This window comes from Sturnira hondurensis, unplaced genomic scaffold, assembly GCF_014824575.4.
Source record: "Sturnira hondurensis isolate 20B ecotype Veracruz unplaced genomic scaffold, ASM1482457v3 Scaffold0022305, whole genome shotgun sequence".
Lineage (NCBI taxonomy): Eukaryota > Metazoa > Chordata > Mammalia > Chiroptera > Phyllostomidae > Sturnira > Sturnira hondurensis.
Window position 1 is genome coordinate 19,976 of NW_028094936.1, and position 23,026 is coordinate 43,001.

Below are 23,026 nucleotides of genomic sequence, written 5' to 3' on the forward strand. Positions count from 1 at the left end.
TGGTTATCATTAATAAATCAACTAACAAGTGTTAGAGAAGATATGGAGAAAAGGGAACCGTAGCGGACTGTAGGTGGGAATGCATACTGGTGCAGCCACTGTTATGGAATTTCCTCAGAAAACCAAAAATGAAACTGCCTTTTGACCCACAAATTTCACTGCTGAGAATATACTTTAAGAATCCTGAAAAACACCCTGCCTATTGTGGCTCAGTGAATTAAATGCTAGCCTGCAAACTAAAGGGTTGCTACCTTGATTCCTGGTTGGGTACATGGATTGTGGGCCAGGTCCCCAATGGGGGAGCACATGAGAGACAACCACACATTGATGTCTGTCTCCCTCTCTCCCTCCCTTTCCCTCTCTCTAGAAATAAAGAAATAAAGTCTTTAAAAAAAGAATTCCAAAACATTGATTCAAAAGAACTTATGCATCCCTATTTTCATAGCATAGCAATGCTATTTATACCAGCCAAGTGCTAGAAGCAACCTAAGCCATACTATTTACAATAGCAAAGTGCTAGAACCAACCCGTGTCCATCAGTAAATGAATGGATCAAAAAAAAATAGTACATTTACACAGTAGAATACTACATAACAGAAAGAAAGAAGGAGCTCCTACCCTTTGCTACAGCATAGATGAAACTGTAGAGCATTATGCTAAGTGAAATGTTTAGGCTGTGAGGAACAAATGCCATGTGATCTTACCTTTAAGTGGAACCTAATCAACAAAACAAACATGCAAGCAAAATAGAACCAGAAACATTGAAATTCAGAACAATCTAACAGTAACAGAGGGGAGGGGAGAGGGATAATGGAGGGAAGGGGTGAAGGGGTTTCAGAAACAGCTGTAAACAACACATGGACAAAACCAAGGGTGGGGTGGAAGCAAGGGAGAGAGTTTGGGATGGCTGGGGTGGGGGGAGTGGTGGCAGGTAAATGTAATCAAACAATAAAATAATTTTTAAAAGAGGCAAATCTTAATGTTTATCCAACAAAACAATAAGGATTTCCCATTTGTCAAAACAGACTAGTCAATAGTAGTTAGAATCCCCTTCTTAATAAGAGGTTTGGGGACATGGACCTGTAAAGAGGTGGACATACTTTTAGAGACAAGAACTAGGAAAGGAGGTTATGCATAATGTAACAGTAGGGCTTGGGTCATACACCTGGGAACAAAATTAAAAAAGAATTTATGGCTTCCCTTATTTTTTATTTACTTTATTATTATTTTAAAATATATTTCATTGATTATTCTATTAGTTGTCTCATTCACTCCCTTTATTTCTCTCCACCCTGCACCCCCTCTCCCACCCACATCCCCCCCTTAGTTCATGTCCATGGGTCATGCATATAAGTCATTTGGTTTCTCCATTTCCCATACTATTCTTAACCTCCCCCTGTCTATTTTGTACCTACCATCTATCCTTCTTATTCCCTGTACCTTCCCCCACCTCCCCGCTGATAACCTCCATGTGATCTTCATTTCTGTGGTTCTGCTCCTGATCTGGCTGTTCACTTAGTTTGCTTTTGTTTTAGGTGTGATTGTTAATAACTGAGAATGCTGTCCATTCACTGTTCATATTTTTCATCTTCTTTTTCTTAGATAAGTACTTTTAACATTTCATATAATAAGGGCTTGGTGATGATGAATTCCTTGAATTTGACTTTATCTGAGAAGCACTTTATCTGCCCTTCCATTCTAAATGAAAGCTTTGCTGGATAGAGCAATCTTGGCTGTAGGTCTTTGGCTTTCATGACTTGGAATACTTCTTTCCAGCCCCTTCTTGCCTGTAAGGTCTCTTTTGAGAAATCACCTGATGGCAGTGGTGTTATACTCATTTTCACCAGGGGCCACATCAGCCTCATGGTTGCCTTGAAAGGATGGAAATAATTTTAGGACTGTATAAATGTAACTACTTCTTAACGCTTAAGAAGTAACAGTAATTTCAACTTCTTCTTAACAGTTGAGAAGTTGAAATTACATTTGGCCCTTTGAAGGCAATGGGAGACTGATATGGCCCCTAGTGAAAATGAGTTTGACACCCCTGTACTAGAATAATGGAATAGAATTGAGAGGTTAGAAATAAATTCTAACATTTACAATCAATTGATTCTCCATGATTGTGTGAACAAAATTAAATTGCGCAAATCATCTTTTAACAATTAGGGTTATGACAAGTGGGTAACCATGTGTAAAAAAAATGAAGTTGAACCCTTACCTCATTCCATATACAAAATAAATGAAAATGCATCAAATACCTGGATTAGCATAAAAATATAATACTTTTAGAAGACAACATAGTTATATGTGACCTAAGACTAGGTATGACATCAAAATTTCAAACAACTAAAGAAAAAAATAGTTAAACTAGAACCATCAGAATGTGAGGAGAAAAAACATTGTTTCAGAAGACACATAAAAAATAAAAAGGCTTCACAAAATGGTATAAAATATAACAAATAATATATTGGATATGAAACACATTTAGAATATATAAGGTAGTATTATGTCTCATAATAAAAAAGATGAAAACCTAACTTTAAAAAGGGCAAAGCATCTTAACAAACATTATTCCACTGCAGCCTTATAAATAGCCAATTAATTATGTATGGTGCCAGGGTACTAGACTTATCAGAGGGAACACTTCATAAATTATATAAATGTGTAACCACTATGCTGTACATCAGAGGCTAATATAATATTAAATGTCTACTGTAATTGTAAATAAAAATAAATAAAAAAGAAAAGGCTACATTCTGTATGATTGCAACTATATGACATTTGGAAAAGGCAAAATTGTGGTGACAGTAAAAAATCAGTGGTTGTCAGAAGTTAGGGGCATAAATACTCCTACCTTTCAAGACAACATGGATGGAACTGGACAGCATTATGCTAAGTGAATAAGCCAGGCAGTGAAAGACAAATACCACATGATCTCACCTTTAAGTGGGACCTAATCAACAAAAAAAAACAAGCAAGCAAAAATGTAACCAGAGACATTGCAATTAAGAACAAATTGAGAGTTAACCAGAGGGACCAGGAGGAAAATTATGAGGGGGAACTAGGGGGAGGGTCAAGTCAAAGAAAATATATGAAGAACACATGGACAAAAACAAATGGGGGTTAGGATTGAGAGTGGGAGGTGGGGGTTGGTGAGGTGGGAGAAAGGGATAAGGGGAAAATGAAGACAACTGTAATTGAAAAACAGTAAAAAAAAATTGTAACATTTATCTTATTTATTTAATTGCTAAAGACATTTAATAGTGAAATAGCATGATAAAAATTAATGTTTTATATTTTAAAAATATAGGTGGAACACAGAGAATTCTACATAAATGAAACTACTCTGTAAAATATCACAGTAGTTGATATATGTCATTATACAATTATCTAAACTGATAAAATGTACAATCTCAAGAGTAATTCCTAATGTCAAATGTGAACTTGGAGCAATAATGTGTCAATGTAGGTTCATCAACTGCAATAATAGTAGCTCTCTGGGAATGTACACAAGTACTCTGCTCTGTGCTCTGTCTCTGGAGACATTTTTTATGTTATCTGCCTTTTAACCAACTTTGTTGCCAGGGCCTCTCAGCACCTGGTGCACCCAACTCCACAACCTGCCTTAGGTTAAGCACACATTCATTTCCCAGGATGTAGGTTCACTGTTTTTAGCTATAAACACACAAAGTCTGGGGGTGGAAGGTTTTACATATTTACCAGAAATGTATGAGGGTTTCTATTTCTCTCCAATCTCACCAACACTTGTTATTATCTACCTTTTTCATTACAGCCATCCTAATGAATGTGAAGTATCACGCAGTAGGTTTATGTCCAGTTTTCTAATGGCTAATGATTTGAAATATTTTCTCCACTTTGGAAAAATGTTTGGTTGACAGTTCCCAAATAGTTAAACATAGAGTTACCATATGACCCAACAATCCCACTTCTAGTGCATACTCAAGATAATTAAAAACATATTCCCACAAGAAAACTTATACACAAATGTTCATAGCAAGATTATTTATAATAGAAAGTAGAAGCAACTCAAATGTTCTTTAATGAAGAATGGATAAAAATAAATAATGGAATATTATTCAGTCATTAAAAGAAAGAAAGTGCTGATACCTGAAACAAACTGCATGTATCTTGGAAATATGCTAAGTAAAATAACTTAGTTACAAAAAATACATACTTATTATTCTATTTATATAAATTATCCAGAATGGGCTGATGTACAGAGACAGAAAATAGCTCACTGGTCACCTAGTGTAGGGGGTGGCTATTTGGAAACTGAAAGTGCTTGCTAATGAGTATAGGGTCTCTTTTAGGACTCAAGAATATTTTCTAAACTTCATTGCGGCTATGGTTGCACAACTCTGTAAATATAGTCAAAACCACAAAACTGTATGCTTTAAAAGACTAAATTTCTCACTGTATCTCAATGAATCTATTATTAAAATGTAGGGAAGGGGATTAATAAATACGCCATATCCATTCAATGGAATATTGTGGCGACATTAAAATCATGGTATGACTGGACTTCCACCAAGATGAAGGCATAGGTAAAAACACTGTGCCTCCTCTCACAACCAAGTTTAAAGTCAACAAAGTTTCAATAACAAAAATGCAGCCAAAACACAGAAAATTGAACGATACGAAAGTCCGACAACAACAAACCATTCAACCGACCGGTAAGAGGGGCAGAGCCAGCAGCAGAGCAGGGTCAAGCAGGAAAGATCTCCTGACCTAGGTGGGCGGGCAGCCATGGGTGGATCCCAGGTGTGGGGTAGCAACAGGTGGGCCCAGTGAGGGCGTAAGGCAGCAGACTGACTGCGGTCACAGATTCACGCACGCAGACAAACCAGCGAAAGAACGAGCAGTGAGACACTCTGAGCAGGCCCCAGCAGCAGGAAGCAGCAGAGGGTACCACCACTGCTCCTCTCTGACCCGCCCCCACATACAGCATCACAACCCAGCAACTGAGTTGCCCCGCCCTGGTGAACACCTAGGGTTCCGCCCCTCATAGGGAACAGGTGCAAACAGGCCAAAATATGGCTCAACGAGAACTCAAAGCCCCACAGCTGATAACTCCAACCAACCAAGAAATAGCAAACCTATGAGATGCACAGCTCAAAATACTGGTGATCAGGATGCTCACAGAATTGGTTAATTTTAGTCACAAATTAGAGGAACAAATGAAGGCTAAACTAATTGAAGGAAAACTTTTTTGAACAAATAATAAAGGAGAATTTCCCCAGTCTGGCAAAGGAAATAGACTTCCAGGAAGTCCAGGGAGGTCAGAGAGTCCCAAAGAAGTTGGACCCAAGAAGGAACACACTAAGGCACATCATAATTACATTAGCCAAGATTAAAATGAAGGAGAGAATCCTAGAAGCAGCAAGAGATAAGGGGACAGTCACCTACAAAGGAGTTCCCATCAGACTGCTAGCTGATTTCTCAAAAGAGACCTTACAGGCAAGAGGGGCTGGAAAGAAGTATTCCAAGTCATGAAATCCAAAGACCTACAGCCAAGATTGCTCCATCCAGCAAAGCTTTCATTTAGAATAGAAGGGCAGATAAATTGCTTCTCAGATAAGGTCAAGTTAAAGGAGTTCATCATCACCAAGCCCTTATTATATGAAATGTTAAAGGGACTTATCTAAGAAAAAGAAGATAAAAAATATGAACAGTGAAAGGACAGCAAACTCAGTTATTAACAACCGCACCTCAAACAAAAGCTAACTAAGAGGACAGCTAGATCAGGACCATAACCATACAAATGGAGATCACGTGGAGGGTTAGCAACAGGGGAGTGGGAGGAGGAGAAGGGCGGAGAAGGTACAGAAAATTAGTAGCATAGATGGTAGGTAGAAAATAGGGGGTAGGGCAAGAATAGTAGGGGAAATACAGAATCTAAAGAACTTGATGATGAACTTGGGACACATGGACATAAACTAAAAGAAGAAGTGGTGGGGGAGGGGATGTGCAGGGTGGAGGGGAATGAAGGGGGATTAGAACAACTGTAATGGCATAAACAATAAAATATATTAAAAAATAAATAAAATTTTTGAGGAACCTCACAATACCAAATTATAGTATGACTCTTTACATATTGGCATGGAAAATGTTAATGTCAGATAAATGATAAAAATCAATTTATAATTCTATGTGCTTGGTATAAGCTTGCATATGTGTGTATGTACATTTAAACATTCCAGAAGTATATATACTAAAATTTTGAGTGACTATTTCTTTGTGAGGAATTACTTGTAATTTTTAATGTATTTAATTATTGTTCAAGTACAGTTTTCTGTCTTATACTTCCATCCCAGCCCACCCCCCAGTGCTCCCCACCTGCCTCCCATTCTCCCCCCACCTTAGTTTTTATCCATGTGTCCTTTATACTTGTTCCTGTGAATCCTTCTCCTTTTCCTGTGATTCCCCCTGTCCCCTCTGGTCCCTGTCAGCCTGTTCTGTATTTCAGTTTCTTTGGTCATATTTTGCTTGCTTGTTTCTTTTGTTCTTTAGGTTCCTGTCAAAGGTGAGATCATATGGTATTTGTCTTTTACTGCCTGGCTTATTTCACTTAGCATAATGCTCTCCAGTCTCATCTATGCTGTTGCAAAAGGTAGGAGCTCCTTCTTTCTTTCTGCTCCACAGTATTCCAACTTGTAAATATACCATAGTTTTTTTATCCACTCATTTACTGATGGACATCTAGGTTGCTTTCAGCACTTGACTATTGTGAATTGTGCTGCTGTGAACCTTGGTGTGCATAGGCTCTTTTGAATTGGTGTTTCAGGGTTCTTAGGATATAATCCCAGCACTGGAATTGCCAGGTCAAAAAGCAGATCCATTTTTTAGTTTTTTGAGGAAATTCCATACTGTTTTCCATGGTGGCTGCACCAGTCTGCATTCCCACCAATAATACACTAGGGTTCCCTTTTCTCCACATGCTCTCCAACAGTTGTTTGTTGATGTGTTTATGATGGCCATTCTCACTGGTGTGAGGTAGTATCTCATTGTGGTTTTAATTTGCATCTCTCTGATGGCCAGTGATGCTGAGCATCTTTTTATGAGTCTCTCAGCCCTTTGTATGTCCTCCTTGGAGAAGTGTCTGTTTAAATATTTTGCCCATTTTGGGGAAAGGACTTGAACAGACACTTCTGCAAGGAGGACATACAGAGGATCCAGAGACACATGAAAAGATGCTCAATATCGCTAGCTATCAGAGAGATGCAAATTAAAACTACAATGAAATACCACTTTACACTGGTGAGAATGGCTATCATAAACAAAGCAATAAACAACAAATGTTGGAGAGGGTGTGGGGAAAAGGGGACTCTGGTCCACTGTTGGTGGGACTGTAGACTGGTACAACCATTATGGAAAACAGTATGGAATTTTCTCAGAAAACTAAAATTGGACTTGCCTTTTGACCCAGCAATTCCATTGCTAGGATTGTATCCTAAGAACCCTAAAACACCAATCCCAAAGAACCTATGCACCCCAATGTTCATAGCAGCACAATTTACAATAGCCAAGAGTTGGAAGCAACCTAGGTGCCCGTCAGTAAATGAATGGATCCAAAAACTATGGTACATATACACAATGGAATTTTATGCTGCAGAAAGAAAGAAGGAGCTCCTACCTTTTGCAACAACATGGATGGAACTGGAAAGCATTATGCTGAGTGAAATAAGCCAGGTGTTGAAGGACAAATACCATATGATCTCACCTCTAACAGGAAGCTAAACAACAAAACAAACAAGCAAGCAAAATATAACCAAAGACACTGAAATAGAGAACAGGCTGACAGTGACCAGAGGGGAGAGGGGAGGGAATTTCAGGGGAAATAAGGGAGGGATTTAGAGGAACCTATATAAAGGATACATGGACAACTGAGAAGGGTGGAAATGGGAGGGAGGGGGAGTATGGGGGGTGGGATGGGACGGGAGTAATAGACAGAAAACTGTACTTGAAAAATAATTAAATACAAAAATTGGAAAAAATAAATAAATCTTTTGCCCATTTTCAGAAACAAGGGGTGGTGGAATCAGAGGGGGAAGGTGGGGATAGCTGGGTTGGAGGGGGACTGGTAAGCGGTAAGTGCAGACAACTGTACTTGAACAACAATAAAATAATTGTTTTAAAAAAATCTACAGCTCAGCTCTACTTGCCAAATATATTTAACTACATATTTAAATAATTTAAATAATAATTTAAATTATTTGAAAGATACTTTACTCAAAGCAAAAGCAGTCCAGTCAGTATAATAAAATATTCTTCACATCTGTAGATGATAACACACATTTTTCCTGACTATCAATAACAACTCATTTTATTAAAATAATTTAGGCCAAAGAACTATAGTGTTTTATACATCTCTTCATATCTTGGTTTTCAAAAATCTGACATGGACATATTTTGTTATATGTAATATTAATAAAAACAAATACTTCAATTTGAAAAAGTATATATAAAGTCTTGTATTTCAAACTCAAAGCCATGGATCAATGTGATCTATTTTAAGATGATCCAAAATAAATAATTAGCATCTGAAGTAAAAGAGTTAGTTATTGTGTGGTACCTGAAATGTGATTACAGAATTTTTTTTTAATTTATTTTTTTTGAAATTATAAATATGTTATTCTTGTAAATGAAATGATGACCTATTGGAGTTACTTTATTAACAGTCAAAATGAGTTCCTTGCTCAGTCTCACTCAATTTATTTAAACTTTATATAATATGCTTCTGAATAATTTCATGTTAGCTTTTTATTCTATGGGCATTTGTAGAAAATATAGAAATGCAAAGTTTTATTTAAAAACTAAATTTTGAGTGCAGGAAAATGGTGGTGGAGTAGGATGGAATGACTCCAGTTCTTGTACCCCTGGAAGAAAATCCTGGCAGATTTACTGAAAAACAGCGCAATCAATTCTCCAACCAACAATTCACCAGCATTTATGAAAATAAGAGACTAGAGATAGTGACGAACCAAACAACTACAGGTCGTTAGGGTCTCGGGGATGTGAGTAAGGACAGAGGCGGCTAGGCCGGCAGCAGCCCTCGGCTGGTGCATAATAGCCCTGGAGCCGCAGCTGCTTCAGCGGTCGGAGCCCAGAGGCTTCTGTCTGTGCCCAGGGACAGGGGCTTCTGCCATGGAGAACTCATCAGGAGCCCCTCAACCCTGAGTAAAGTCAAGGGCTGCTGCGGCGGGACGGCAGCCATTGGCTGGTGCGTAAAGACCTCGAAGCTGCTGTTGCCACAGCTTCCAGGGCCCAGAGGCTTCTGTCTACAGCCAGCATTGGGGCGCATGCCACAGAGGACTCATCGGGAGCCCGGCACCAGTGAGTAAAGACAAAAGAGCCAGTGGCAGGGCCGGCTGCCCTCGGCCAGCCCATAACGCCTCTGAGCCGCCGCTGCCTCCACATTAGGGGTGTAGAGGCTTCTGTCTGCAGTCAGTGCCAAGGAGGACTCATAGGGAGCCCAGCACCCAGTGGAGCATTGGGCCAGCTGTGGGGTCCTTGGAAGAGCTGGCTCCCTCCCTCACCATCTAGATGGGGCTGGGTGGCAGAGACCTGTCTGCCTAGGTGTGCAGGGAGGGTGGCAAGGACAGGGGGCCATGTTCAGTGGCAATCTCTGTGGTCGCCAGCCCACCGGCCTGCCAGCCCAGGAAATTTGAGAGGAATTTTGTCCTAACCAGTCAGGTTGGGGATTGGGCTAGGCTGAGAGGCACGCTTTCTGGAGAAGTTTTTACTGCAAAGTGGAATGAGGTGTTCTCCTGTGAAGGCAGCTTGACTTGCTTCTCACCCAGCCACAAGACTGGGAAGGACCAGTACCAGATCCCTTGGGATCCAGGCAGACTGTCGGGTGGGCGGGCGCCCACACCCCAGCCTGGTAGCCTGGCTGGCGGGAAGATGTGCACCTGGGCCTACAACCCAGCCCACAGAGGGGTCCTGCAGAAACGAAAAAAAAAAAAAAAAACAGATTGGACAGTTTGAAACCAACAAGGGAGGAGTTTAGGGTTTTTTTCAACTTTATTTTTTTTAATTTTTGTAAACTTTTAAAAACTTTTAAAAAACTTTTTTTAGTAATAGTATATTTTTTAAATTTTATTGTTGCTGTATCTCTCAGTACTCTGTTCCTCTCCTTTCTTTTTTCCTGTTTTAGTCCTTCTTCCTTTCACCCCAAACTTATTGCTTTTTCCTCACTTCTCTTGCCCTTTTTGTGTGTGTTTGTTTGTTTGTTTGTTGCTTTCTATACCACTGTAAATACTTCACAACACATCTCTTGGGTCTTAGTCCACTTTACAGGTTCCTGAATTCTACTACTGTAGTGATTAACTCTACTTGCTCACACGCTACGTCTATTTACTATTCTTTACGCTCACCTTACCTCAAAATCTGACCACCCACAACCTCACTGCTTTCTAGATCCAACTCACAAGCCTTCCCTCCCCAACAAGAGACTTATCTTTGGTCTACCCTTTCTTCAAAGTGGCAAATTGGGTTGAAGATTACAGTTAACACTATATAGAGCCTTAAGATCTTCTATCTTTGCTCTACAGGCTGTAGCTCTAAATATCATAAAGTACCTTCCTGCTGTCTTAAACCATTTTGCCTCCCCCTATGACTGAACACACACACACAAAGAAAAGAGTAGGTGGAAGGGGAGAACATCAAGATACCTGCAGAAGACTGCACCACTGAATTTCACAGGTATTCTACCACAGAAGTGGACACCATAAACCTAGGGAATCAGAACAGATCAATTTAAGAAGCTGAAGCTAACAAGAAGAGTCTCATAAGCAATGGGAGACAAAGAAACAATGCCCAAATGAAAGAAAAGGTGGAAGTCTCAGAAATAATGTGAGATGAAAGAGAGGCAAGTCGGCTATCAGATATTGAATTCAAAGCACTAGTTATCAGGAAATTCAAAGAGCTCACAATGAGCTACCAGAAACTAGAGGGAAGCTACAATGAGCTCTCCGCAAACTATATCAACATGAAAAAGGAACTAGAAACTATCAGCAAAGGAAAAGAGGAAATGAAGAATACAATTTCAGAACTGAAGAACACAGTAGAAGGAATGAAAAGCAGGGCCGATGACGCAGAAAATCGGATCGGCAGGTTGGAGGACACAGTAGAAAAAATTTCCCAGAAAGAGCAAAAAAGGGAAAAGAGGCTCAAAAAGAATGAAGAGGGACTAAGAGAAATGCAAGATAATATGAAACGTAATAATATCTGAATAATAGGAATACCAGAAGGAGGAGAAGAACAAGGGATAGAAAACCTATTTGAAAGAATAATGATGGAAAATTTTCCTAATTTGATGAGAGAAAAAGTTACACGAATCCAGGAAAAACACAGAGTCCCATTCAAGAGGAACCCAAAGAGGCCCACTTCAAGACACATCATCATTAAAATGGGAAAATTCCAAGACAAAGAGAATCTTAAAGGCAGCAAGGGAGAAAAAGGAAGTAACATACAAGGGAGCCCCAATAAGGTTAGCTACTGACTTCTCAATGGAAACACTCCAAGTAAGAAGAGAATGGCAAGAAATATTTCAAGTAATGAGAACCAGAGGCCTACAACCAAGGCTACTTTAGCCAGCAAGGCTATCAATCAAGATAGAAGGCCAAATAAAAAGCTTCCAAGACCAAAGAAGTCTAAAAGAATATGCCTCCACCAAAACAGCTCTACAAGAAATGCTAAAAGGACTGCTTTAAGGAAAGGAAGGACAAGAGAGAGACAGAGAGGAGCTCTGGTACAAAAATGGCAATGAATAAGTACCTATCAATAATAATCTTAAATGTAAATGGATTAAATGCTCCAATCAAAAGACATAGAATAGCTGAATGGATAATAAAGCATGACGCACACATATGCTGCCTACAAGAGACCCACCTCAGGACAAAAGACCATCACAGAATAAAAGTGAAAGGCTGGAAACAAATTTTCCAAGCAAATGGTTAAGGAAAAAAAGCTGGGGTAGCAATTCTAATATCAGACAAACTAGATTTCAAAAAAAGGGCCCTAAAGAGAGACCCAGAAGGTCACTTCATAATACTCAAGGGAAGAATCCACCAAGAAGACACTAACATCATAAATATATATGCACTCAACATAGGAGCACACAAATATATAAGAAAAATCCTAGAAGACTTCAAGAAAGATATTGACAGCAACACAATTATAGTAGGGGATTTTAATACACCACTGTTAAAAATGGAAAGATCTTCCAAACAAAATATGAACAAAGATACAGCTGCACTAAACAACACCCTACATGAAATGGACTTGACTGATCTATATAGAGCTCTTCATCCCAAAGAAGCTAAGTACACATTCTTTTCAAATGCACATGGAATATTTTCAAAGATAGACCACATGATAGGACACAAAACGAGCCTGAACAAATTCAAGAAAATTGAAATCATACCAAGCATTTTCTCTGACAACAAGGGAATGAAATTAGAACCAACCCTGCAGGAAAAAACCCAAAACACCCAAAAGAATGGAGACTGAATGGTATGCTACTAAACAATGAATGAGTCAAGATTGAAATTAGGGAAGAAATAAAAAAGTTTCTGGAAACAAATGAAAATGAACTCACAACAGCCCAAAACGTATGGGACACGCCATGGCAGTCCTGAGAGGGAAGTTCATAGCAATACAGGCTTACCTAAAGAAAATAGAAACATTTCAAACAAACAACCTAACCCCACACCTGCAAGAACTCAAGGAACAACAACAACGACAGGCCAGAAGAAGTAGAAGGAAGGAAATAACCAAGATCAGAGCAGAATTAAATGACATAGAGACTAAAAGCACAATTCTAAGGATAAATGAATCCAAGAGTTGGTTTTTTGAAAAGATAAACAAAATAGACAAGCCTTTAAGTAGGCTCATTAAGAAAAGAAGAGAGAGGACACAAATAAACACAATCAGAAATGAAAGACAAGAGATTACAACTGATACCACAGAAATAGAAGGGATTATAAGAAATTACTATGAAGAACTGTATTCCAAGAATTTGAAAATCTAGGTGAAATGGACAAATTTCTAGAAAAATATAATCTTCCAAAACTCAATGAAGAAGAAGTAGAAACCCTGAACAGACCAATAACAGCCGATGCAATTGAAGCAGTAATCAAAAAACTCCCATCAACCATGGCTAGTATCGCTCAATGGATTGAGTGTGAGCCTGTGAGACACACGATTGCGGTTCGATTTCCAGTCAGGGCACATGCCTGGGTTGCAGGCCAGTTCCCCGTTCCTGGCAAGGGATGCACGAGAGGCAAACATACATTGATATTTCTCTCCCTCTGTCTCTCTCTCTCCTTTCCTTCCCCTCTAACATAAATAAATAAAATCTAAAAAAGAAAAAAAAAACCCCATCACAACAAAGCCTTGGAGTAGATGGTTTCACAAGATAATTCTACAAACCATTTAAGGAAGAGCTGGTCCCTATTCTTCACAGACTAGTCCAAAAAATCCAAAATAATTGGAAACTCCCAAACTCTTTTTATGAAGCCAGCATCATCCTAATTCCAAAACCAAATACAGACACAACAAAGAAAGAAAACTTCAGGTCAATATCGCTGATGAATATAGATGCTGAAATCCTCAATAAAATATTGGCAAATCGCATCCAATAATACATCAAAAAGATCATACACCACGACCAAGTGGGATTCACCCCTGGGTTGCAAGGATGGTTCAATATCTGTAAATCAGTAAATTTAATACACCACATAAACAAAAGCAAGGACAAAAACCACATGATCATATCAATAGACATGGATAAAAGCTTTTGATAAGGTACAACACCCATTTATGATTAAGGTACTCAGCAAAGTGGGAATACAGGGAGCATTCCTCAATATAATAAAGGCCATATATGAAAGACCTACAGCCAACATCATACTCAATGGGCAAAAACTAAAAGCTTTTCCACTAAGATCAGAAACAAGACAAGATTGTCCACTTTCACCACTTCTATTTAATATAGTATTGGAAATTTTAGCCTCAGTGATCAGGCAAGAAAAGGAAATAAAAGGCATTCAAATTGGAAAGGAGGAAACAAAATTGTCATTATTTGCAGATGACATGATAGTGTACATGGAAAATCCTATAGCCTCTACCAAAAAACTGCTCTAACTATTAAATCAATTTGGCAAAACAGCGGGGTACAAAGTCAATATCCAGAAATCAAAGGCATTTTTGTATACTAACAATGAATCAGCAGAAGCAGACATCAAGAAAAAATCCCATTTGATATAGCAAAAACAAAAGTAAAATATCTGGGAATAAATATAACCAAGGAGGTAAAAGACCTCTATGCAGAAAACTACACAGCAGTGTAGAAAGAAATCAAGGAAGACACAAGCTAATGGAAACATATACTGTGTTCATGGATTGGAAGGATTAACATCATCAAAATGTCCATACTACCCAAAGCAATTTACAGATTCAATGCAATACCTATTAAAGTACCAATGGCATATTCCACATACATAGAACAAACACTTCAAAAATGTATATGGAACCATTAAAGACCCCGAATAGCAGCTGCAATATTAAGAAAGAAGGACAAAGTAGGAGGGATCACAATACCTGATATCAAACTGTATTACAAGGCCGCTGTAATCAAAACAGCCTGGTACTGGCATCAAAACAGGCACATAGACCAATGGAACAGAATAGAGAATGCAGAAATAAGCCAAACTCTCCACAGTCAATTAATATTTGACAAAGGGTGCAGTAACATAAAATGGGGTAAAGAGAGCCTCTTCAACAAATGGTGTTGGGAGAACTGGACAGCTACATGCAAAAAAAATGAAACTCAAGCATCAACTTACACCATTTTATCCACGAAAATAAATTCAAGGTGGATAAAAACCTGAAATATAAGGTGACACCATTAAAGTCCTATAGGAGAACATTGGCAGGAAAATATCAGATATTTCATGCAGCAACATTTTTACTGATATGTCCCCTAGAGGAAGGAATATAAAGGAAAGAATGAACAAATGGGATCTCATCAAAATAAGAAGCTTCTGCGTGGTTAAAGAAAACAGCATTAAAGTAAAAAGACAACCAACTGTATGGGAAAACATATTTGCCAATGATACCTCAGACAATGGTTTAATCTCCAAAATATACACAGAACTCACACAACTTCACTCTAAGAAGACAACTAACCAAATTGAAAAAGGGGGAAAGGACTTGAACAGACACTTCTGCAAGGAGGACATACAGAGGATCCAGAGACACATGAAGAGATGCTCAGTATCGCTTGCTATCAGAGAGATGCAAATTAAAACCACAATGAGATACCATTTTACACCAGTGAGAATGGCTATCATAAACAAAGCAATAAACAACAAATGTTGGAGAGGGTGTGGGGAAAAGGGGACTCTGGTCCACTGTTGGTGGGATTGTAGACTGGTACAACCATTATGGAAAACAGTATAGAATTTTCTCAGAAAATTAAAATTGGACTTGCTTTTTCGCCCAATTCCACTCCTAGGATTGAATCCTAAGAACCCTAAAACACCAATCCCAAAGAACATATGCACCCCAATATTCATAGCAGCACAATTTACAATAGCCAAGAGTTGGAAGCAACCTAGGTGCCTGTCAGTAAATGAATGGATCAAAAAACCATGGTACATATACACAATGGAATTTTATGCTGCAGAAAGAAAGAAGGAGCTCCTACCTTTTGCAACATTGTGGATGGAACTGGAAAGCATTATGCTGAGTGAAATAAGTCAGGTGTTGAAGGACAAATACCATATGATCTCAGCTTTAACAGGAAGCTAAACAACAAAACAAACAAGCAAGCAAAATATAACCGAAGACACTGAAACAGAGAACAGGCTGACAGTGACCAGAGGGGAGAGGGGAGGGAATTTCAGGGGAAATAGGGGAGGGATTTAGAGGAACATATATAAAGGATACATGGACAACTGAGAAGGGTGGAAATGGGAGGGAGGGGGGAGCATGGGGTGTCGGATTGGATGGGAGTAATAGAAATCTGTACTTGAAAAATAATTAAAGAAACATAAATAAATAAATAATAATTATCGAAAAACCAAAAAAACCTAAATTTTGACTTCACCAAAATTTAGTGCATTTTTTCTAGTCTTTTTTCTTTGCTATGTTTTTAAAGAAAATTATGTGTATGAGTATATAGTTTTTAGAGTGGCATGGTTTTCTTTCTTTCTTTTATTACAGAGTTTTTTAAAGAGTTATTTCTCTTAATTTCAACTACATAACCAAGCATTGTTTGGTTATGAGTAACCTTGTACATTTAAAGCTTGTTTAATAGAACATTTACCCCAGAGCAAAAACAAAAGTAATGACAGTAAAAGAAGAAGAAGAAGGAGGAGGAGGAGGAGGAGGAGGGAGGGAGGGAGGGAGAAGGGGAGAGGGAGAGAGAGAAGGAGAAGAAGGAGGAGGCCTGAACAGACCAACAAGAGTTGGTAAATTTGAAGCAATGATAAAATAAAATCCTGGCACACAAAAGCCCTGGACCAGATGGTTTCACAGGAGAATTTTACAAAACACTTAAGGAAGAACTAATTCATATCCTTCACAGATTATCCCCAAAACATCCAAGATGACAGAAAATGCCCAAACTCTTTTTATGAGGCCAGAACCATCCTAATTCCAAAGCCAAATAAAGACATAACAGAGAAAGAAAACTATAGGTCAATATCACTGATGAACATAGATGCTAAAATCTTTAACAAAATATTGGCAAACCACATCCAGCAATATGTTAAAAATGTTACACACTATGGTCAAGTGAGATTCATCCCACGGATGCAAGGATGGCATCATTTTTGCAAATCTATAATTGTAATATATAACATAAACAAAAGAAAAGTAAAAATCACATGATCATGTGTGGAAAAAGCATTTGACAAATTTAGCACCCATTTATGATAACAACTTACACCATTTTATCAGGAAAGTGGGAATAGAGGGAGCATACCTCAATGCAATAAAGGCCATATGCAAGAAAACTGCAGCCAAAATCATACTCAATGGACAAAAACTAAAAGCTTTTCCACTAAGATCAAGAACTAGACAAGGATGTCCACTTTCATGACTTCTATTCAACATAGTATTGGAAGCCCTAGCCACACCACTCAGACAAGAAAAAGAAATAAAAAGCATCTTCCCCACCTGGTGTAGCACAATAGATTGAGCATGGATCTGTGAACCAAATGGTCTCTGGCTTGGTTTTCCATAAGAGCACATGCCTGGGGCGTGTGGGACATGTCCCCGGTTGTGGGTGCATGAAAGGCAACCACACACTGATGTTTCTCTTGTTCTCCTTCTCCCTCCCTTCCCCTCTGTCTAAAAATAAATAAAATCTTTTCTAAAGAAAAAGAAATAAAAGACATTAAAAGTGAAAAGGAGGAAGTAAAACTATCATTGTTTGCACATGACATGATAGTGCACATAAAAAATCCTATAGACTCCACCAATAATCTACTTGACCTGGTAAGTGAATTTGGCAAAACAGCAGGATACAAAGTCAATATTCAAAAATCTAAGGCTTTTTGTACACCAACAACAAAATATCAAAAACAGAAATCAGGAAAAACATCCCATTTGATATAGCAACATGAAAAATTAAGTACCTAGGAACAAACCTAACCAAGGAGGTGAAACACCTGTACTCAGAAAACTACACAACATTGAAGAAAGAGACTTCCGCCAAGATGGAGGCATAGGTGGAAACACTGTGCCTTCTCCCACAACCAAGTTTGGATAGCACAAAAGTTTTGGAGAACTAACACACACCCAGAGGCCAGAAAACTGAATTATACGGAAGTCCGACAGCTACGAACCGTTCAACGAGGATGGTAAGAGGTGGAGCCAGCAGCAGAGCTGGGTCAGGCAGGACAGACCTAGGAGCACAGGCAGCCCAGAACTAGTCGGGGTGCGGAACAGACTGACCAAGGTCGCACATTCGCACGCAGTGAGACGGACTACACAGGCCCCAGGGGGCAAACCCAGTGGTGGAGGGCTGACAGCGGTGGCACACCTGCATGCCGTGGAGCGGGACAAGTGGCCCTGGTGACGGTGGTGGCTGCGGTGCCGGTGGGGTCCGCGACAGGGCGCCGGAGGGAAGTCATTATCCCTCTTTGACCCCGCCCCCACATACGACGTCACAACCCAGCGACTGAGTCGCCCTGCTCTGGTGAAAACCTGGGGCTCCGTTCCTGCTACGTAACAGGCACGAACAGCCCAAAGGATGGCTCAAGAAGAACTCAAAGTCCCAGAGCCAATAACTCTAAGTGACCAACAGATTGCCAGGCTCTCAGAAGCCCAATTTAAAACACTATTTATCAGGATGCTCACAGAATTAGTAGAGTACAGTCACAAATTGGAGGAACATATGAAGGCTAAACTAATTGAAATGAAGGGAGATGTCCAGGAAACCAATAGCGATGGAAAGGAAACTGGAACTCAAATCAATGGAATGGACCAGAAGGAAGAACGAAACATCCGACCAGAAAGGAACGAAAAAATGAGAATTCAAAAAAAATGAGGAGAGGCTTAGGAACCTCCAGGACATCTTTAAACGTTCCAACATCCGTATTATAGGGGTACCAGAAGGGGGAAGGAAACAGCCACGAGTGGAAAACTTATTTGAACAAATAATAAAGGACAACTTCCCCAGTCTGGCAAAGGAAATAGACTTCCAGGAAATCCAGGAAGCTCAGAGAGTGCCAAAGAAGTTGGATCCAAGAAGGGTCATACCAAGGCACATCATAATTACATTAGCCAAGACTAAAATGAAGGAGAGAATCCTAGAAGCAGCAAGGGATAAGGGGACAGTCACCTACAAAGGAGTACCCATCAGACTGTCAGCAGATTTCTCATAAGAGACCTTACAGGCAAGAAGGGGCTGGAAAGAAGTATTCCAAGTCATGAAATCCAAAGACCTACAGCCAAGATTGCTTTATCCAGCAAAACTTTCATTTAGAATGGAAGGACAGATAAAGTGCTTCTCAGATAAGGTCAAGTTCAAGGAGTTCATCATCACCAAGCCCTTATTATATGAAATGCTAAAGGGACTTATATAAGAAAGAGATGATGAAAAATATGAACAGTGAAAGGACAGCAAACACACAGTTATTAACAACCACACCTAAAACAAAAGCAAACCAAGAGGACAGCTAGATCAGGAGTGGAACCATAGAAATGAAGAACACATGGAGGGTTAGCAACAAGGGGGTGGGAGGAGGAGAAGGGGGGAGAAGGCACAGAAAATAGCATAGATGGTAGGTAGAAAATAGATAGGGGGGAGGGTGAGAATAGTGGGGGAAATATAGAACCTAAAGAACTTGAGACACGTGGTTATAAACTAAGGGGGGGAGAATGGTGGGGGAGGGAGTGTGCGGGTGGAGGGGAATGAAGGGGGGGATAGAACAATTGTAATGGTATAATCAATAAAATATATTAAAAAATAAAATAAAATAAAGAAATAAAAATAAATAAATAAATAAAATACAGAATATAAAACTGTACATATGCATGATTATTTTACTGTATTTATCAAAAACAAGATCATATGAGGAACTGGAAATAAGTGTAAACAAGAGGTTAATTAAAGATTATATCTTAAAAAAAGAAATTAAAGGGGACACAAATAAGTGGAAGCATATCCTGTGTACATGGATTGGAAGAATTAAGATAATCAAAACATGGATACTACCCCAAACAATTTATAGATTCAACGCAGTCCCTATTAAAACACCAATGACATATTTTACAGATATAGAATAAACATTTCAAAAACTTATATGGAACCATAAATGACCCCAAATAGCTGCTGCAATTTTGAGAAATAAGAACAAAGTAGGAGGGATAACAATACCTGACATCAAACTGTACTACAAGGCCACTGTAATCAAAACAGCCTGGTACTGGCATAAAAACAGGCACATAGACTGATGGAACAGAACAGAGAGCCCAGAAATAAACCCAAGTCTCTATGGTTAATTAATATTTGACAAAGGGGGCAGAAGCATAAAATGGAGTAAAAATGGCCTCTTCAACAACTGATGTTGTGAGACATGAACAACTACACGCAAAAAAATGAAACTTGACCACCAACATACACCATACACAAAAATAAACTAAAGATGTATAAAAGTCTTAAATATAAGTCACAACACCATAGGTAGAACATAGCCAGAAAAATCTCTAATATTCCATGCAGCAATATTTTCACCAATATCACCCCTAGAGCAAGGGACATAAAGGAAAGAATGAACAAATGGGGCATCATTAAAATAAAAGCTTCTGCACAGCTAAAGAAAATATCAGCAAAATGAAAAGGGAACCAAACATATGGGAAAATGTATTTGCAAATGATACCTCAAACAACGGTCTGATCTCCAAAATATATGAAGAACTCACAGGACTCCACTCCAGGGAGACAAACAACCCAATTTAAAAATGGGCAAAAGACCTGAACACACACTTCTCCAAGGAGGACATACAGAGGTCCCAGAGACATATGAAAGGATGCTCAGCATCACTAGTCATCAGAGAGATGTATATTAAAACCACAATGAGATACCACTCCACATTAGTCATAATGGCCAGCATAAATAAATCAATAAACAACAAGTGCTAACAAGGTTGTGGAGAAAGGGAACCCTAGTACACTGTTGGTGGGAATTCAGACTGGTACAGCCACTGTGGAAAACAACATGAAATTTCCTCAGAAAACTAAAGATGGAACTGCCTTTTGACCCAGCAATTGGACTGCTGGGATTATACCTTAAGAATCCTAAAACACCAATGTAAAAGATCCCATGCACCTCAATGTTTATAGCAGCACGATTTACAATAACCAAGTGCTGGAAACAGCCTAAGTGTCCATCAGTAAATGAGTGTATTCAAAAACTGTAGCACAAACATGCGTTAGGCGAGCTGGCTGCACTGGGGAGGCTAGACGGAGCAGTCACTGTTAGTGATTTTGTGGCCCGAGTCTGCTGGACTGGGACCTGAAAGATAGCCACAATGGCCGAAAATGGTGATGAAAAAATGGCTTCTCTGGAGGCTAAAATCTATCATCAAATTGAGTATTGTTTTGGTGACTTCAATTTGCCACGAAACAAATTTTTAAAGGAACAGATCAAACTGGATGAAGGCTGGGTACCTTTGGAAATAATGATAAAATTCAATAGGTTAAACCGTCTAACAACAGACTTCAATGTACTAGTAGAAGCACTGAGCAAATCAAAGGCAGAACTCATGGAGATAAGTGAAGATAAAACCAAAATCAGAAGATATCCAAACAAAACCCTCCCTGAAGTAACGGATGAGTATAAAAATGATGTAAAAAATAGATCTGTTTATATTAAAGGCTTCTCTACTGATGCAACCCTTGATGACATTAAAGAATGGTTAGAAGATAAAGGTCAAGTACTAAATATTCAGATGAGAAGTACATTGCACAAAGCATTTAAGGGATCAATATTTGCTGTGTTTGATAGCATCTAGTCTGCTAAAAAGTTTGTGGAGACCCCTGGACAAAAGTACAAAGACACAGATCTACTAATACTTTTCATGGAAGATTACTTTGCAAAAAAAAAAATGAAGAAAGAAAGCAAAATAAAGTGGAAGCTAAATTATGAGCTAAACAAGAGCAAGAAAAACAAAAGTTAGCAGAAAATGCTGAAATCAAATCTCTAGAAGAAAAGATTGGCTGCTTGCTGAAATTCTCAGGGGACCTAGATTATCAGACTTGTAGAGAAGATTTGCCCATCCTTTTCTCAAATCATGGTGAAATAAAATGGATAGACTTTGTCAGAGGAGGAAAAGAGGGAATAATTTTATTTAAAGAAAAAGCTAAGGAAGCACTTGATAAAGCCAAAGATGCAAATAACGGTAACCTACAACTAAGGAACAAAGAAGTGACATGGGAAGTACTAGATGGAGATGTGGGGAGGGGGGGAAAGCATTGAAGAAAATCATGAAAGATCAACAAGAATCCCTTAACAAATGGAAGTCAAAAAGGGAAATAAAGCTGCCCAGACTGGGTCTGCTAAAGGAAAAGTACAGTTTCAGGGCAAGAAGACTAAATTATGATAGTGATGAGAAATGTGATGAAAATGGTGCAGCTGTACCAGGAAAAAGAGCAAGAGAAGAAACAGACAAAGAAGAACCTGCCTCAAAACAGCAGAAAACAAGCCCTGGCTGGTGTAGCTCAGTGGATTGAGCACGGGCTTGTGAACCAGACAATCAGTTCGATTCCCAGTCAGGGCACATTCCTGGGTTGCAGGCCAGTTCCCGGCAGGGGCCAGTTCCCAGCAGGGGATGCACAAGAAGCAACCATACATTGATATTTCTTTTCCTCTCTCCTTCCCTTCCCCTCTAAAGATAAATTAATAAAATATTTTTAAAAAACCATTTGATCTCAGGTCCATGTTAAAAAAAAAAGCAGCAGAAAACAGAAAAAGGTGCCGGAGATCAGTAGTTTAGTAAAAAACTTTATTCATTTTAATTAGGTTTTCAGGTGCTTTGGAGGCTTTTAAAAAGAAAACCGAGTGAGGTCCACTTCAATGTCCACCTGTAAAAAAGGAAAATTTTTTGTTGTTTAGCTTGTCTCTTTTTTTGTTATCTGAATGAGGATATTTTTGATGTACAGTTCTATGTTATTTTAGATAACTCAAATATCAGAAGATTCTTGTCCTAAACTGCCTTTGTAATGTGAGAATGTATTAGTACAAACTAATAAAATATACTATATAAAAAGAAAAAAAACTGTAGCACATTTACACAATGGAATACTATGCAGTAGAATGAAAGAAAAAAGGAACTCCTACTGTTTTCAACAGTGTGGAAGACACTGGATAGCTTTATGCTAAATGAAATTAGCCAGGAGGTGAAAGACAAATGCCATATGATCTTACCTATAATGGAACCTAATCAACAAAACAAACAAGCAAACAAAATATAACCAGAGACATTGAAA

General features: G+C 38.8%; 1 pseudogene; it reads left to right on the forward strand.

Moving 5' to 3' along the window:
* Positions 1–20,973: 20,973 nt before the first annotated feature.
* Positions 20,974–22,534, forward strand: LOC118979370 (lupus La protein-like; annotated as a pseudogene).
* Positions 22,535–23,026: the final 492 nt, after the last annotated feature.